The sequence below is a fragment of the Larus michahellis genome, chromosome 2, assembly GCF_964199755.1.
Source record: "Larus michahellis chromosome 2, bLarMic1.1, whole genome shotgun sequence".
Lineage (NCBI taxonomy): Eukaryota > Metazoa > Chordata > Aves > Charadriiformes > Laridae > Larus > Larus michahellis.
In genome coordinates, this window is record NC_133897.1 from 93,712,645 (window position 1) to 93,732,790 (window position 20,146).

Sequence of the window (20,146 nt, forward strand, 5' to 3'; positions counted from 1 at the left end):
TATCATGCAGTAACCAGATGCTAGATTGTATCAACATAAATTTGTGAATTCTATTACAATCTGTGGAAGCTGAACAGTCTTATTATTTTGAAAATTGTGTCAGTAGTAATAAAACAACCCCTTATCAAAAGGTCTTACCAGGGGAAAATAACTGGCAGACACCTCAATATCGCGTGTGTGAATCAGCATGCTGTTGTTCAGTTGAACTGTGCCAGCTAAAGATCTGTTTAAAAAATTAAATTCCTGACATAAATTACAAGTATTGCCTAATCTTATTTTAAAAAAATGGTAATTAGGTTTCACTCCTACAAGCAGTAGGATAATTGGGTCCCAAAGGTCTGGAATAAGGTTAAACAATTAGACTGCATTTGCAAATGAATATATGCTGATTGGCACTTGAAAGGATAAAAGGTTTATTTGAAGTCATTAAGATTTTAACCCATGATTTCATGAAGTCCATGTATATCAGGCTTAGTGCTAACTTGAAAACATCTCTCCAGATACCTCCGGCCCTGGGATAGAATTTGAGCAAAGGTGCCCATCTAACTGTAGCAAGGAGTGCACTGAGCAATCCAGCTGACTTCTTGTCTCAGTGACTGAATATTAGGATTTATTATTAGTTGGTAAATTATTGATTATTGGGTCAATATATCTTGAAATTCAGCTCAACGGAACACAACATTTATTTATCAGAGCAATTTTAGAGAGAAGTAAACTGAAACAAAGATAGATTTATGAACCCACCAAAGGTCACACAAGTGAGTTAGCAGCAAAACAAAGAGTAGGTCTTCTGAATGCCAGCTTCCAGTCCAACACCTGCACTACTGGGTTTAAAATGAGTAGCACAGAGAAACAAGGCAGCCTGACAGGACAGGTAATTGATGGCAAATGGTACAAGAAATATCATTATAGAAGTAATTTTGTTTCTTATGTGTGGCAAAGTCCAGGTTAAATGCAATTCAGAATGATTTCTGGCTCAACTATGCAGAAGTGTGGTCCAAGCCAGTAGTCTATGCCATTATATACGCTGAGCTACAAAGAGATGAGGCTGGTGGAAAAAAACAATGGTAACTCAATCATATCACAACTGCTGATCTTTTCAAAATTTCTTCAGCTATATATGGAGTTTTATCTCCAATATGGCATAGACATTAAATTTAATGGCATTCTTTCCTCACCGCATTAGCTTGATTTAAAATGGCAACTAAAATATTTCTTCTGGCAGATAATTTGAGTTAATCTGTTGATTTTTACTTTCAGTAGTTGTAAAATACAGAGCAGTAAGCAAGACATAGCAGTGGATAAAGCAAAACAGTTATGTAAAAAAAATCTGTAACTATTCTGCATTACTGAAATAGAAGTACATGAGACAGGTTGCAGAATATTTCCTTCTCATTGATTTTGATACCTCAGAATTTCTAGAAGTGGAGAATGTACCTTGGAGCATAACCAAAGTCACGCTGAAGTCCGGGCTTAGATCTTGTCCTATAAAAATCTACAAGTTGTAAAGGGAGAAGAATTAGAATTGCTTGAAAATATGAAGAGGAGTTTAATTATTCACAGATAATTATTTCATTTCTGTGTTTCATAACCAGCAGATCTAGAACATAATTTAAGTTTTCATTAACTCCTTATGTAGGAGTTAAAATATAAGAAGCAACAGACCCTCCTACTTCAGTGGAAACAGTTTTGTGCTAAATAGTAATATTATGAAGGTAAAAATATTAATCAGAATTAGAGGAATTCTTTCATACCTTGAAGAAATTAATTGCCCACACTGATAGTGTTGATACATCATGAACTCCTCCAAAGAGTACAGTAGGACTTTTTCAATATGCAGCTGTTCATAGAGCTTTTTCCCAAAAGTCAGTCATTTCAGTTGCACGGCCTTCATATACATTAGGATGAGAATCTGCGTCCATACTGAGTTGAAATAAAAAGAGTTTAACTAGCTACGGAGCAGTCAATACAACTTCTCTGTAATGCTGTACCTTCTGCATATAGCCACATAATCCTCTCCATTTTATTAACAGGGGATGCCTGAAACAATATACCCATTGTTTGAGGAAATCCCGTAAGTTTTTCAAATGGAAAAAATCGTAAAAATTTCCAGGAGCTGGCTGGGATAAAGTAAAAATCCCTGTTTTTTCAACCAGGTAGTACTGCTTAACAGATCTAACTGAGAGGGGCTACTTCTATCAATAAGTATTTGACGGGAGAGCTGCAATCCTTGGTTCTGGTAGCAGCAGTTATTCCCACCTGTGGTTAATTAGTCCATGTGAGGAAGGTGTGATAACCTGCTGATACAAATCACTGGCATCAGAGCTTGTTCTGGAGGCCTTGACCACGGTTTTTTATGCCTGAATTTAATCACATATGGTGTGATCATCTGCACGCTGCAGTTCTGCTGCAGATATCTAAGGGAGTTTTCTATTCAGGCCAAAGAAAAGCTGTGCTCAAACTGTGGGAAGTTCCTCATGAGTTATTACAGGAATTGATAGCCCTTTAGCTAAAACGTGGGCGAACAAGTGTTAAGCAAAAAGGATTTCAGGTGTAACCAGTTTAAATTGGAATGTCTGCCTGCTTGACTCGGGAATATTACCAGGAAAGCAGATAGCCTGCCTCGTGCATGTGTGCTTCAGGGGTGTCATGGACTGAAAAATAGGACAGCTGCTGCGTTATTGCATTGCTTTACTATGGTGGTTACAGTTTATTTTCAACAGAAATTGATCAGGACTTTGTTCTTTATCATTAACTGTCCCTCTGTGCTGCTTTCGCCTTGGAAAAGAATGATTTAATAGGTACAAATATCACAGTGAGAAATAGGACAGTAAGAGGAACCAAACCTGTTATGCTAGTTTTGTTTTCCTTCTTCGGTCACTGAGCAATAGGTAAAGCTTTCCTAGGCACTAAATAATTTGACTGCCTGGTTTTGGATTTCACTTAAACCCTTGTATGCCATTGACCTTTAGTAAAGCTGACTTTCCTAAGACCTAGTTTTATAGCAATTCGATGTCTAGACAGGTCAGCAGACTTTGAGTGTGTCACCCAGGATCCTTCTGTTGGATAATCCCTTCAAACCTTGAGAATGGTCAAGCACCAAGAAAAGTGTGAGGCAAGTCTGAAAGAGATTCCTGGGCCCTACATCTGCTTTGCTGTGAGTTTTCTCCTCCATCCTTTAATTATGTTTTTGTCTTCTTTTAAAAACAAACAGAAATTTCACAGCAGGTGAACTTTTTTGTTTCCAAGAAAGGGGCAGTAGGGTGAGGAAACCTTGTAAAAACAGAGCCTTAAGCAAAAGTTCACATCGATGAGCAAAAATCTAAATCCCTCAGATTGTATTTATCTTTAAAGAACTGTACCAGGCTTGAAATAATTCCTGTCTTTCCTTCCTTGACCTTGGCAGGTTTCCAGAAAAAACCTGCACAATCTGGAGATCTCTAATGCAGGCCATGTAGGAATAATTCAGAGGCACTATTTAAGGAACATATGCTGCATCCACTTATTTCTAGGAGACACAAAGATGAAAACTTAACATCCTGAAGAGAAAGAGAGAAAAAGTATGATAGTGGGGAACAAATTGAAACTTTCAGGAAAAAATACATTGCATCAAATTCCAGCAGGTATCAATTTTTTTCTTTTTGGAGAAAACACTCCTTAAAGTAGCCATAGGTAGTGATTTATTATTTTCAAAGATGACTACTGTTCTTTCTGTTTGGGACACAAGAGCTCTCTCTAACAGAAAAAAGATTCTGATCCTTTGTACATATAAATAAATCAAGAGCAACTGCTCACCAGGAAATAGCCATGCCAGGTTTACACCGCCATATATAGCGCTGGATCTGTTCTGTTTTCCTCCCTTCTAGAACTACTAAGGAATGGTGAATACTGGCTCTTATTTTTTTATTGTGTGGTGTTAAAGAAGTGTAATTCCAGCCACTACTGCATTAGGACAAGGATAGTATGGGTAAAAGCAACCAGAGACTTGAAAAAAGCACGAGTTTGTAAAGCCTCCTTGGAGAGACCTTGTGCAATGAACTGCTTTCGGATGTTTGTGTGTGAATGCATCCTGAAGTAAGGGTGTAATCTATATAGACAGAACCCCAGGAAAAATAAACTGGGGTTTTCCACCTCGGTTTTCTCACCTCTTGGTTCTATGATTACAATCTCACCGTGTTTCCATGAAAGCAGCAGTGCCCACAGGAAGCCGCGCAGTCTCCAGACAGCTGGACAAGAGACGCTGTAGGGTTCGAACAGATTAGAAGGGAAGAGAAAGTTTGAAAATAAGTTTCAGAAGTCACCAAGTACGACAACAACAACCCATGCCTGAGAGCATTCTGTGATCCATGCAGTGCTCCAGCAGCAAGGCTTGGGAACGCAGGCAAGAGCCGAGTGCAGCGAGGAATGTAACGTGTTTGGATGCCACTTAATGCAGCTGCCTTTATTCTGAGACACAAAGGCTTTACCTGAAGGCACTGTAAAAACCATTCAGCAGTATCGCTGCTGTCTGTCACCTAATCTGAATCATCACAGTCATCAGTGACTCTGCGCTGTAACTGGTACTTAATGGCCTGGAAAAATCGAGGGAGGATTGGTAGGCTCATTCTACCTCTTCTTCAAGTTCATGCAGAACACAAAACGCACAATTTTTCAACTTCCACTTGCTACTCTGTGTGTTTCTGAAGGACAAAAGCACGTCTTACACAGTATATTAGTTGTGTAGCATATTATTTTCTCAATATCTTTCATGGCAAATAGTGATTTATTTTTTTTAATTCAGTCACGCATTAATCATTATGCATGTACTTTGTTTTGCAGACATACATCAAAATGTTCACACTTTATCACTAATTTTGAAATCTGAGATGTTTAAGCAGAGACACCATTATGGAGACAGAGTTGTTAATTAGAAAACCTTTATATAGTTGCTTGAGGTCCTTTTTCCATCGTAGCCAAAAAATACATCACTCCAAGCAGTAAAGTAAGTTCAGAATGTGCACAAAGTTTTCTTGTGTAGTGTACTTATTTTGGCTCTAAAATGCTTTATATGCACCACAGTTAAATTTTGTGGTGAAGAAGATTTTATTGTCTTATCTAAAAGATTTTGTGCCTGGCTCGGTTAAAGCTGGGTTATGGTCTATTAGTGTGATGGATATCGTGCTCTAAGGTTAGTGTCTGGAAACCATTTGTGTAAGTTTATGCAGTGCCCAAGGGTGACAGTTCAAAATTTCTTAGCAAAACAGCAAATTCATCTTCCCAAAGTATGCTCTTTAGCCTGAGTCACCTTGTCAAACAGGTGACAGCAGATGAAAATTCACTGGCGTTCAGTTCCTTACCCGACAAAGTCATTGGCTCTCTTTGCTCTTTCAGAGTTCAGAGCAAACAGGCTATTTCCTTTTTGCAAACCTCTGCAATCCTACACGGTCAATTGTCATAACACCTTGCTCTTTGACCATCAGTGGGTTTCTGCCATGTCTGCTTGTTGATAGGGTCTAGGGAGAGCACTGGAGGGAGGTAGATCCATTATTAACATAGATTAACAGGGAGAGGGAATTAAACATAAATCTGAAGGCATCTAACCATGAGTGGGAAAACTGTGCAAAAGCTTAAAATTGTAGACACAGAAGAAACCTAATTAGAGGGGTGTACCTATAGCTAACCTATTATACTAGCCTTTCCGCTCAATTTTTCTGTTGGAGAATGACACATTCCTTTTAATACAATTCCTTGAGCAACCTTGTGAAAGAGAATGGCTGGTTTTTAGCACAGTCAGAACCTGTATGTTCTATAACCTCAAGTTCAAATTGAAAAGAAATTGGAGTATTTGCTAAGTCTGGTCTGAAAGTATTTGACTTCAGTTTTGGCTGTGTTTTCTTAACTTGGCCTTTCTTTTTTATAGAGGGAAAAAAAAAAACAAAACAAAAACGAAAGCTGATTTCAGTGGCAAAACACCAAAACACTTTACTTTCCTCCCAGATGCGACATTTTTTGCAGAGGACACAAAAAATAAGTGGGTATTTTAAGGTAAATAGTGTACAGAACTAAAGAGTGATCCAATGTCTTTCAGATATTCTTAAGACAAAAAAGCACGATAACTTAAGAGGTTCTTTTTGCAAGGTGCCTGTCTAAGAATGAGGTGCTCCTTTTTCAAAGTTCTAGGGATTTCTTCAAACAAAATTGTGGACCAAAACTTGCTTGTTTATTGAAGGGCAAACATGTCAATCATATAACTCCTTTATGAATTATAAAGGGATATGCAGGGTGGATTCATCCACAAATTTCAGAAGGGCAACTCTGTTCATCTGGATGAGAATTCAATGTTGTTTGAAGCCAGAATATAAAATGATGGTACTACAAAAAGTCAGTAGCGATGGGATATTTCATCTTTCCCTTTCCAAGGGATTTTTTTCTCTCTAATAAATCCCAAGTTCATTTGAACTGCATAGCACTGAGAGTCACAAACATATTGGAAAGTTAAAGTATTAGAATGTGGATTTGCCAGATAATCAAAAGCAGCTCTTTATGGTTTAAACAAAATCAATGAAAGATACTTCAATAAGCAGACAGCAGTTTTAGTTTCAGTAACTTGCCAGATGTTACTGCACACATACATATTAGCTGCAACATGCAGCCTGAATCATTCAGACGTTTCAATGAGCGTTTGCCACAGGCAGCATGGAGAAGCCGTGCGTGGCAAACTACATTGTCCTGGTGGTCTTTGCATGCCATGATAAAACAGAATGAGAAAGCTCCCCTTCTCATCGCCTCATAGATAAGCTGTCCCCTCTTCCTTGGCTGAGATGCATGAAATTCTGCCCTCCATTTCCATTTCTACATCTAGAAAATGCGCGTGTGAGAGTAACCACAAGTAAAATTGAAATTTATTGTTGTGTAAAGGTCATTTACAAACCTAAAAGCCCTGGTTTGCTGCTATAAGCAGAGCGTGGAAGAGACTTGGAGCGTGACTCTCCCACTTCTGTGGGAAAATGTTGAAGTGTGAAACTCATTGTGGGAAATCTCTTCCTTCAGACTAAAACTGTGGATCTCAGGACTATGACCATGCAGTAATAAATTAAAAGCCTATTCAATTTTCTACTTTCTTATCAGCTTTTCTTGTGTTTCCGACAGAGGTTGTTCCACTGTGATGAACCTGTGACGAAGAAGCAGTCTGCTTCCATCTTCTCATTTACAGCACTTGCCTCTGACCCATTCGTAGCACAGGGCATCAGGAGCCAGCTGACAAAGTCAGTGCAAAGTTAACAGCTGCATTATTGTCGTAAGATTATAAAAAGTCACAAGAAATGTCCCGTGATCTCCTCAGAGCTGACCTGGAATGAGGAGTGGTTTAAGAGGATAGGATCTTTTTTGGTTTTTGGGGGGAGGGGTTTTGGTAGCCTGAATTGTTTTTCAACTCATTACAAGTGTTACTGAAGTCTCCTGTCGCTCAAAAGGATTAGAAAGCAAATATTTATCTCTGTTGTTTCAGTTTGTTTACTTTGCATTTGACTGAACTTTGGATATTGCCAATTTCACAGCAAATGGGTACCCGCTGGCGGGAACGGGGAGCAGAGATAATAGTGATTCCAGCTGTCACAGTTCTTCTCCTGGGAAGCTCTGGGACGATGAGTTGTTTTTTACCCCTTTCTATGAGCACATTAAAGAGCCATTGGGATTTCCATCACTGGTTTCATTGTTTGTGTGGGTAACCCTGCCCTGTGTTCATGCCTCATATGAGAGCAACAGCAGGTGAAAAGGATGGTAGGAGAAGCGGGGGATAAAAGCCTACGGATGCTCCTAGAAAAGCAGCTAACATCAGCACTACCTCTTTGGCTTCCCTTCTTTGAGGACCTTAGTGGCTATTTTATTCCAACACAGCAAAGCATTTTTCACACAGACTTAACTCTGGATGCTGGCATAATTCAGTGGAAATCAAACTACTCGTATAAGGGGACACTTGTAGAAAATATTTAGAGACATCTTCGTGTCAAACCAAAGGCAGGCTTCTTGATCAGCCAAATCCTATTTGAGATGCTCAAAGCCTTGTAGACAGTCACAATAGGAACTGCTCAAACAATATTTAGCATGGTCCTAGCCACATAAAAGTGCTGCTGTTTCAGAAGCATACAGGAAACAGGAGGTTTTCTAAGAGAATTAGCAGTAGTAATAAGTAACATCACATGCTGGGGATACTGCAAGGGCAAAGAGGGAGAATGAGTCACTTCCCATTTGCAGGAATTATTGCAAGGAAAGAGACTCGTATCTTCTTTTAGAGTCTGCACGGTCCTGTGATGTTCTTCATGTAAAGAATCCAAATGCGACTGCTTGCAAAAGTAAAGCTAGACGTGGCTGCAAGTCTTGGAAGGATTGTGGCTGAAAATACAAAAATTTTAGCAAGTTCTGCGAAGTATTTCAGCTGGAATCTCCTGGAGCCGTACAAAATACTTTGTATGGCAGCCACCTGGCCCAAGCCCACCTTTACATTCAAACCAAGCTGTGTTAATCAAGAAAGAATTAAATTATTTGATTCAAAAGCCAGAATATCGAGCACCATGAAATGAAAAAACAGGCAGTTACAGACATAGTGGCTGACGTCTTTCTCTGCAGACACGCAGTGCCTGACTTCAGTGGAGCTATCAGGGAGAGAGAGAGCAGCAGGTTTTAGATATATTGCCGCATCTCACAGTGTTCGTAAATTGAGGCAACTCCATTGAAGTCAGGCACCACGTAACTATAAGGTGAGACAAGACTTTCCTGCCACCTGGCATGATTAAAAGACAGCCACCCTGGGAGTACTGAAGTCCTAATCTAACACTACCCTCAGCAGAGATGCTGGCAAATATGACAGACTTGGAGGTTTTTGAAAAGGAACACACAACTGCTAATTACTATCTTGCTGACCCTATCAAGGTGCTATAGCTGTGCAGGAACGTGAGCAAGGCCTTCAAACAAACGCCAGAGAAGTGTGCTTGATGCACATACGGTATTGTTAATATAGCGATTTATTCTGTTGGCTATTAATTGGGGTTCTTGGTTGTTTTAAAGGGAAAATGAACATGCATTTTTGTAAAATTATATTTGGGTTGTTTGCTGGAAGAAGTTTTTGTTTAGTTGTAACAACAACAAATATTGAAGGTAACAGAATAATGAGTGTTGATGTAAGTTTAAGTAAAATGCTTGAGATAGCAGATTTTTAGGAAGTGAACAAGATATAAAATAAGATATGAAATGATATTGAAGGGAGAAGTTCTTTGGACCATTTGTCAGTATGGTTTCCAGTATATGAATTCATTATACTTCTCTCTGATTATGTTTAGGTAAAAAGGCAAACTATTTTGATTTTTAGCAATAAAAAAAAGCTAACTCTCCCTCTCAGTTTCTACTTAACTAAACTTTTGACTTTATATAATAATGGTAATGTGGCTGGTCAAAATTAAGCTAGAAGATACAACTATAATTTAGCCCAGTTGAATACTAATGTAAATGTGGCAACTTTATTTATGCAACTTTATTCAAATTATAATGCATCTCAGTGCACAAGGAAGCATGAACAAGACGAGGTCCCTTCCAACCTAAGCAATTCTATAATTCTGTGAAATTGTGTGCCAGTCCTGTGTATTTGTTTAATTAAAGGCTAAAAAAAATCTTTTTTCCCTTTCACACAAATAATGTAAAAATAATATATTTCATTAAACAAGGTGTTATTAAAATTAACTAAGACGCTAGCTGTATTCCTTCTTAAAGTAGCCTCTTCAAAACAATTTTTTCCCTACTTCACGTATGTATTATTTTTAAAACATGAATAAAAAGATAGGACTTCTGAAGGAAAAAAAAAAAATTACTCAGAATCATCTTTCACCCATCGACTGGGTGGAGGAGGAAATAAAACCTAGTATGTTATGCCTGAGATGTGCTGTATACGCAGCTTGTTCTGAGAGCTGGGCTCCCTGATAGCATCCTGTGTGTACACAGCACCAAGGCAGAGAGCAGTCTTATGTAAACCCAGTGGCAAGGTACTCCACGTGACACCTGCTGGGACTAAGCCATAGCAAGCAAATGTGCTGGTATACGGTTTATATAAAACCAAGAGTTTAGAAACCACCTGAAAATCCTGTGGTGAAACGAGAACCCCCCAACAGTAGTGTCTGTGCCCCTCCAACTACTCCCAAAACTGATACCTGTATCTGCTTCTGCAGCGTCACTGAACCATAAAAAATGACAGCTCTTTGTAAATAAATAATGGTAATATTCCAAAGGCTTGCCTAAAGCCAGCTGCCACTGCAAAACTAATATATCCCTGCAAGGAGGACTGTGAGACCTAGAAAACACGCTGAGATGTAGAGCTCAACCCAGCAAAGCGAAGGTTAAGAGGTGATTTGATCATAGTTTATAGATACCTGTGAGGAGAGAAGACCTCTTGTGCCAGACAGCACCTTGATTTAGCAGGTAAGCTGGAAGCCAGATAAAATGAAAATAAGACAAACTTAAAATGAAAATGTGTGCACATTTTTCACACTAGTCTAGCATTGGAACAGATTTTGAGGTATGTGATGGTTTACCCAGCTCTTGAATTCTTTAAATCTAAGTTGCCTGTCTTCCTATGAGACACGATGTCATTCAAGTGCATTGCTATTAGGCAGGATGCAGGACTCATTCAAAGGAATTTTTTGCTATGTCTTCATGAGCTTCAAACCAAGGGATCATAAATGTTTCTCTCCAGTGCTAACATTTGTAAATGGAATTGCTGCCCTGATGAAATCGACAGCAATTTTCACTCTGCTTTCTGTGGAAGCTGGATTTTATTTCACAAACGCATATATGTTTGCAGTTTGTGCTCTTGGCTCCAATGGCTTAATATCACCTAACTATATTTGGTGATTGCTTATCTACTAAATTACAAAGTGATGCTGGTGATTCCTCTTAACCACTACAGAAGCTGATTGCCTGCATGCATTGCCCATTACAGCTCATTCCTTTTACATGACGTTCACTGCCTTCCTCTCGTCCTCCTAAGATATATGTCAAGGCGTTGGTGAAGATAAGAGTGGTTCGTTGGACCTCATATAAATAGCTTATAATAGAATAAATTTTACCTCAGAACTTTTGAAATTGTGTTACTATTAAAAATGAAACATGCCCATTAGGTTTACTGCCTCTCTGGTAGGTTCACTTGAGATCCAGCTAAATCTCTGAGATTAAAACTTCCCACTAGTTGGTTTGCTCTTGACTTTTATCTCACAGTTCATGTCATTTGCTGTTCTGTGAAGTTTTGAAGTGGCTTTTATAGAACAAAATAGCCCTTCAAGGCAAAAGCAAGTGCTTGAAATAATAGACAAAAATATGCATATGTGAAGGAACATCATTAGAAAATGTAGGATGCTTGTGAATGGAATCCTTTCTGCCAGTAAGACTATTATTACTGGCAATTAGATTAACAAAGCTATTGACTGATTACATAAAAGGTCCGCTTTTTTTTCTCCCCTTGATAACCAGGTACATGATGGACGAGGCAGGCGTGCACAAAGCACAATATATCATTAATCTTTGGGTCTAATGGGGTTATTAGTACTGTGTCAGTACATCAAACTCACACATCCATCTGCCTATCAGAACAGATTACACACTCTACAGCACTCAAGAGACAGAAAACCGATACCAACTCATAGGCCATCAGGACATCTTTAAAGTCTGGCATAATTCTCTTACTGACACTTAAGTTATGTTAGCCTGTAGATTTATTTCTTCAGGGATTTGAGAGGGGTAGAGGAAAAAATGAAAAATTCCATAAAAACATGAAGTCCATTCTCCCTAGGAGAGGAAAAATCCTTGGTCATAATTTTTTATTATTTTGAGGAAAAATAATTTTCAGAGGAAGTTCTTGCAAATTTTTAATGAGATCCCTCACAGATATACAATATAAGCAGTACAAATGCAATGACTTGAAATACGGAAGCAATAATTACAGGATAAGGAAACAAAAGGAAAAAGCTTGTATTTTTCCTTACTTCTATGTTTTACCATGTGTAAATCATAGAGACGATGATTATACTTAACAGGAAACCTTAAGATACATTTTAATTTGATAATTTATGACTGCTCCTATTTGGCATGCCATGTAAATATAAGTGTAATCTGCTTTAGGTTTCAAAATACTATTGAGATGTTATACTGGAAATACATGATCGATGCAGTTTGTGCATGTAGTTTAGGAGAGGCGGGGTATGAATTTAAGGTGCAAGACAACACAGCAAGGCTTGAGCCAGAGTCTGTTATAATGATGTTAATAGTGCTCCCTGGGCAGAGTGCCATAACTCATAATCATTTTGCTTCCAGTTCAGCAAGCTGGCTTAAGCTGGGCCTTTGAGTGTTAACTCACGTTTCTGTATGTGACACTGCAATGTGCCGTGTGCTTTAAATGGAAGCCACTAGGCGTTGGAAGGGTAAGGGGAAAAAGGATGCTAGGTTAGACACAAGACAGTCACAGTGTTGAGTCTGCTGAATATAAGGTGAAAAAGCTGACCAGAAAAGTAAGTGGAAAGCAATGTTTATAAGCAACAAATTGCTATTATTCTCCTTATTATGACATAAAATCTGAGAGTGGGATTTTTTTCATTGAAATTTTATTTTGTTATTCTTGAAAATGAAATGGATTGTTGACTAACATATTTATTTTATTTTGTAAATTAAAAAAAAATACATTTTATCTTCTCTATAGATCCACATTCTCTGTCAGAGATTCCAAGTAGGTAACTTCTGTGTATACTTTTTTGGGTAATGTTTTATGTTGGAGGACAAAGTTATACCTTCTTAAATTCCTAGGTAGTATCATGCTGAAATTAACTGCATATGTACAGTTTATTTCTTATTGATCCATTTTAATTAGATATAATAATTTCAAGTGGTTTTCTTTACTTTTAATAGTTACGACCAAAGAACATTTTGTTAGGTCTGGTATTTTGTTCTTCTGGATCAAATATCCAACATAAAATTGATGAAGATGAGTGTCCTTTAGCTTACATACATACATTCTAAGTTCTGTGAGATTGTTCTAGTTGAGATTTGATTAATATTAAATATTATCGTCCTGTTTAGGATCGAGTGAGGGATCAGTTAGTTAATTAGATATTCACAAGTCCATGGGCCCCGATGGGATGCACCCGAGAGTGCTGAGGGAGCTGGCGGAAGTCATTGCTGGGCCGCTCTCCATCATCTTTGAAAGGTCCTGGAGAACAGGCAAGGTGCCTGAGGACTGGAGGAAAGCCAACGTCACTCCAGTCTTCAAAAGCGGCAAGAAGGAGGACCCGGGGAACTACAGACCAGTCAGCATCACCTCCATCCATGGAAAGATGATGGAACAGCTCATTCTGGGCTTCATCTCAAGGCATGTGGAGGAAAAGAAAGCTATCAGAAGTACTCAACATGGATTCACTAAGGGGAAATCGTGTCTGACTAATCTGATAGCCTTCTATGATGGCATGACTGGATGGAGAGATGAGGGCAGGGCGGTAGATGTGGTCTACCTTGACTTAAGCAAGGCATTCGACATGGTCTCCCACAGCATCCTCATAGGGAAGCTTAGGAAGAGTGGGCTTGATGAATGGACAGTAAGGTGGATAGATAAGTGGTTGAAAGACAGAGCTCAGAGGGTCATGATTAGGGGCACAGAGTCTAGTTGGAGGTCAGTGACGAGTGGTGTTCCCCAGGGGTCAGTACTGGGTCCAGTCCTCTTCAATATATTCATCAGTGACCTGGATGAGGGGATGGAGTGCACCCTCAGGAAGTTTGCTGATGACACAAAGCTGGGAGGCAGTGGCTGACACACCAGAAGGCTGGAGAGACCTGGACAGGTTGGAGATCTGGGCAAAGAGGAACCTTGTGAAATTCAACAAGGGCAAGTGTAGGGTGCTGCACCTGGGGAGGAATAACCCCATGCACCAGTACAGGTTGGGGGCTGACCTGCTGGAGAGCAGCTCAGTGGAAAGAGACCTGAGAGTCCTGGTGGACAAGAGGATGACCATGAGTCAGCCATGTGCCCTTGTGGCCAAGAAGGCCAATGGCATCCTGAGGTGCATCAAGAAGAGTGTGGCCAGCAGGTCGAGGGAGGTCATCCTCCCCCTCTACTCTGCCTTGGTGAGGCCGCACCTGGAGTACTGTGTCCAGTTCTGGGCTCCCTGGTTCAAGAGGGACAGGTATCTCCTGGAGATGGTGCAGCAAAGGGCTACCAAGATAATTAGGGGACTGGAACACCTCTCTTATGAAGAAAGGCTGAGGGATTTGGGTCTCTTCAGTCTGGAAAAAAGACGTCTGAGGGGGCACCTTATCAACACTTATAAATACTTAAAGGCTGGGTGTCAGGAGGATGGGGCCAGGCCCTTTTCAGTGGTGCCCAGTGACAGGACAAGAGGTAATGGGCACAAACTTGAGCATAGGAAGTTCCACCTAAATATGAGGAGGAACTTCTTTCCTTTGAGGGTGGCAGAGCACTGGAACAGGCTGCCCAGAGAGGTGGTGGAGTCTCCAACTGTGGAGACATTCAAAACCCGCCTGGACGCATTCCTGTGCAACCTGCTCTAAAGTGACCCTGCTCTGGCAGGGGGGTTGAACTAGATGATCTCCGGAGGTCCCTTCCAACCCTATGGTTCTATGATTCTATGATTCTATAATTCTATGATTCTATTGCTCTTGCTTTTTTTTTACTTCTTTTTTTTCTTGTATTTACAAAGTCAATTCCTATACCATGTACGATCTGGTTTAGCCGTATTTATATACATTTTTCACTTTATGGGAGTTACTGAATGCAAATGAAGGATGCAGATTCAGGCTTAAATACTGACATTCTTCCCATGTGTAATTTTGGAGACGTTTGTTCTGCTACACTTGAATTTCAAAACTGCTTCTCTGGTTATTCAGTGCGGTGAAAGCTGTGCATTAGAGATCTTGGGGACAAAAAAGGAATGAAACAAACATAAAATTTACACATTCCCTTCACAGTTCATATTCCTTGGTGCACCATCTGCTGAATGTATCATGCCCACTCCCACCAATATTACATTTACATGTTTTGTTATTGTGCCTATTACAGTAAAGATACATGAGGATGGCATACTCTGTAATATTTGCTAAAAGAAAAATTATCTCTCATAGTAAGTCCATCATAAGAGCTATTTTCACAAATGATTAATATTAAGAATATTAAATGGTATATGTTTATACCTCAAAAAGCTATTGTACCTATAGCTGCCTTTTTAAGATAAATTTATTGAGAAATTTTCTGTCTTTGTCTCCTTCACTTTGAGCTGTCAAAAACACAATCTTTACAAACTTTGTCACTTGTCGCCTACTGATCCCAATGTAGGATATTGACTAAAACTGAGTAATTTTATTCTTATTTTATGAAAACTTAAAGCAAATAAAAATTAAGTAAAGTGTCAGAAGATGACTGGGAAGAGTTAAAAAACATAAATCCTTCACAACGCAATGTCAACGTTCACATTGAATTCCACAGTCTTTTGGATCTCTGTTGTAAAACCTATTGACAAATCTATCGACAGCCTTAGTGTATTGGAACTGCCATTCCATGATTTCATTTTACTTAAGTGGCAATTTAAAGAAATGTATTCTTGAAAAAAACACAACAACAAAACAAAACAAAATCTGCCTTCACTCTGCCGCCATCTGAAAGCAATTTTCTAGGCTTCTTTAAAATATTTTGAATTGCTGCATGGGGAGTAGTTTCTCTCCTGTCATTTCTTTAAATGAACTCCACTGTACTAAGTCAGAAAATGATCACTTCAAATTTCCCAAGCAGCGAAAAAGCCTTTACCTCAACACAACAAAATAATACTTTCCTTGCTGCTGTCTCAAAGCCCTTTGCAAACATTCAAGTCCAAACAGCTCTGTGTGAGAGAGATAAGTACTGGACCATAATCAACTCCATTACCTATAAAGCTTTACTGTTCAGCTCTAAGTAGAATTTTTACAAGCCAGCAGCTGCAAATTAAAGGTGATCTAATTTTTTATTCTGTGGATTTCTGTATACAGCATGTATTGACCTACTGACATTTAGCTTGCTTTTGCCCATGATTGTGATATTAAACTGTCACTTGTGTTACACAGCAGCACATCCCCAGGCCAGCAGGGAGTACATTTTCTGGTGACTGGGTAGCAGAAGTGAGGGATACTGAACTTCCTATGGTCATCCCTAGCCTTTCCCATATCCATCAATCTCTCTCAACATCAATCACAACAAGCTCTTTTTTGCTTTCTTTCTGGCCTAATGGAGAACTCAAGTCAAATGTGATTTTCCTTCCTGCACCAATCTCGTTGCAGCTAATAGCTTTCTCTTTTTCCTTTGTTTGTTTGTGGTTTTTTTCTCCTTAAAAATTGTTGGTGAAATATATTGTGTATTGAAAACTGCAAGGATGGATTGATCAAAATTTATGTGAATAACGCAAATTTGAGGCAATATAAAAAAATACAAAGCCCCCCACAACTTTCAGTGTTCCATGTTCACATTTTGAAAATGCAACTACTTTTAAAAAGTAAAAAAAATATTGGAAATTAAATTGAAAATCAGTGTAAAAAATAGATAATATTTAAAATTCTGCTAAGAGTATCATAAACATGATCCTTTCAGGTCAAAATGAAGTGAGACAAAGGGGGAAAAAAGTCATTATTGTACATCTTTAATATAGTACAACATATCATAGCACAGAAAAATAAGCTCTGTATACTCAGATAACCTTTGTTTGCTTTCTTCTTTTGCACTGGACTCACTACTGTAGGGTTTCTGATCTTTGTCGCTGTAATTCATTTGTCCGAACTTTAAGTCTATTCAGTAATAGGATCAGTGAATAATAAATGTTTCCTATTATGAGTAATTTTTTCTATCTTTTCTGATCATCAATGTATATATGAACAGAAGGGTTCCCGGAAATTCATGTTATTCATCTAATCCTTTCTTCTACATTCTGACTTAAAATGTTAAAAAGAGAGCACAATAACTTTCTCCGTTCATTTTAGCATCACTGGACTCATCGAATTCTTTTCGCATTTGCTTGTGACATGATCTCCAGAAGTACAGAGAAATTCCCAGCCTCCTGTTGTGCGTTCCAGTCAGATAGTGAAAGGGATTTGCTTTCATTATCCTTCCTGACCCTGGCAGCCAGCTTGTATGTGCACATGTTTCTTGTTTTGACTCTTCTATGGTTTTTCCAGGTTTTCCCCATCTTTTTCATTAATCTGGAGAATGGCAAATTCATCTTGTTTTCTGGTATGTGCATGGAGCTTTAACTGTTTGCCTTTATCCTTTTGCTGTTTCTCCATTGCCAAGTCACTTCCATCATGACTGAAGTAATTTCTGATGGTTGCAGAGAGAGAAAAATGTTGTGGAGAATTAAGTTGTCTTTCTATTCAGTCCAATGAAAATGAGCTGATTTGGAAAAACTGCCAACCCTTTTCCTCTTTCGTCACATTCTGCCCCTCATGTTTCCAACTTGATAACATTTCTCTTAAATGTTTGTATCTAAAACAATTTGGGGACACCTAATGGAGGTGCGGACGGCTTATGCTTGTGGTCTCTCAGGACTTCCCCCACACAACCTCTTGCATAATAAGCTGTCTAGTTGTCTATATATGCAGTCAAAGCTATCCAAAGTCTCCTTATTAAAGGCCAAAGGAAATAAATGCACATGATAAATTTTTGGAAGACTATCTCAGGACCATGCGATGTCCAAGAATGGTTACATGCCCAAATCTTTTCTATCCTTCCCTCCATATGAATACCTGAGCTTACAGAGCACCCTCCAATGGGTATGGGGCAAAGGACTGTGTTGTTGAGCATCATGCTACTGGTAAGATGTGGGGATTAAACCTAGTTCTATAGAGTGCATATTCGTGTGAAATGATTAATTGCCATTTGCATTGAGTCAACACCTGTTGAAATCAGTGGATAGATTTCCACCACCATTAGAGGGCTTTGGTTCAGTTCTGCATTATATATCTTAACTTGTAAATTGTGTGATAGACATGAGATTTTTTATGGTGTGGGTTTTTTCATAACTATGGGGGGTTTTAAATCTGTTTTTCTTTGTTGAAACAGCCTGTATCCTCACCCCCAAGAAGGCTCGTGTGCTTTCGAGTCCACACATTATTAAGCACAAATTCATTTTAGTTTCATAAAACATTAAATAGACTTCCAGATAAAACTGGATTTGTTTCCCACATGTATAGAGCTGCTTGGTTGTCATAACAATGAAAGCCAAAATAAAACATGTGAAGTGTAATGAAATCACTCAGTTTATTTGTAGTGCTAATGTCATTATTCAGTTCAAAGGATTTTATTAAATCCCTGAAAATTCAGGAACAAATGATGAATGATCTAGGAAGACCTGTTAAGTAGCAGATGTGACTGAAAGATTGACACACATGGTGCCAATTAAAAGACAATACCATAGCTCACTGGGGAAAGCTGAGGTAATGATGAAGCCCAAACCTAGATTTACACAATGCTACTTTCAGCAAAATGGCTTGTGAAGCCAATGGGAGTTTTGTCTGCGCTAGAAATACAAGATCTGTCCCAGAATGACTCACATGGTCCCAAGCTGACAACGAACATGTTGGAAATGAGACTTCAGATCAACACTTTATTCATGGGGATGGTCTAGCATCTTTCATTTTTTAGTGTTTCGTTCCTCCAAAGTCAGGGAGATTTTTGTCATTTGGTTTAACTGGAGCAGGCCAAAGCTCTGTTTCTGCAGCCCAGCTACTGAGCAGGCTGGCCCCAAATTTCCAAAATGTGTAAGTTTGTGAATAGACCCATTGACTTCACTGACATTGTTCATCTGCCAAAAATTATGGAGAACAATTCCTTCTTGTCACAAACCTTGCCCACACATTCAATTCCTGGCTCCCAGCGAGCACACAGCTTACTTTCCAACATGCTCTGGTGCACTGAAGAAAGCCAGGATAATATTTCATCCTAAACATCCACAGCTTAATTGAAAAAATGAATTTTCTCATAAGCTGAGACAAAAACATGTCTGTTGCCAGGTCCTAACTGTACTCAGTGACATAGCAAGAGGGGACCAGACTGCAGTGGCCCTTACTGAAAGTCAGGCATGGACAGGAGTGGCATATAAGGAACTCCCTCAGCTGGTCTACTTACTCAGGGATGCCCTGCAACAAGATGCTTTCGCTCTTCTTCCCAAAGAAGGTTTGTGCTATTTTTACGAGGAACAATCTGTGACTGAAAAAAGACAACTAAAGAGGGAAATTCAAAAGGAATGCAATAGCTATAGCTATTTTATTCAAGTTATTTTAACCTGAGCAAATTTCCACTTGTGCGCTAAGCGCCTGATATAAAGCTCACAGAAATCCATTATAATCTTTTCACTGACTGCTGTAGCTTTGGATGAAGCCTTCTCACTCTTTTTACACTCATTTTCCTATCTTCTTTGCCCACCTCTAATTCAGCTGTAAAATCACATCGATTCAAGTAGCATCAATCCTAAAGTGTAATTGCCCTACTGTGGAAAATGGTGAGAAGAGATTAATTAATATCTTCATATCTCATATTTTATATAATGACTTTGTCATAACTGAAATTGTCCTTCTCTTATCATATCGTCATTTTCTCCAGGTTTTAACTGGGTGTTACACTTCAAAAGGTCAATTATGATAAGTTTAAAAAAATACATGAGTTTGAAGATGAACTACTGACATTTAACCTAAGTGATGATGCTCTGCTTTTTAACTGTGAGTCTGATTAATTTAAAACCAATTTGGATCCATTCTTTGCTTCATTGCCCATGCAGTGAAACTCCCAAAAAATTCACCCAAGAGAGTATAATTCAAGATGGAATAGATGCTTAGTAGATATATATGTCTCACTCATAAATTCTCTAACGTACTGGAGCAAATGCAACTAAATTAAGGGAGTCATCTTTTCTTTTTTTTTTACTAAAAAGAAAATTAGGTCTTTTGTTACTGTGTGGTACTTCTAGGTAGAAAGAAAACCCAAAGCCTGTTTTCTGAAGAACATCTCCCTTTGATTTACTGACTGCTTTGGCAAGCATTTGCTTCCATGACAATCTACTGCTGTAAGTGCTGGTACTGAGTAAACTCCTTTTAGTAAAACCATAACATGTTC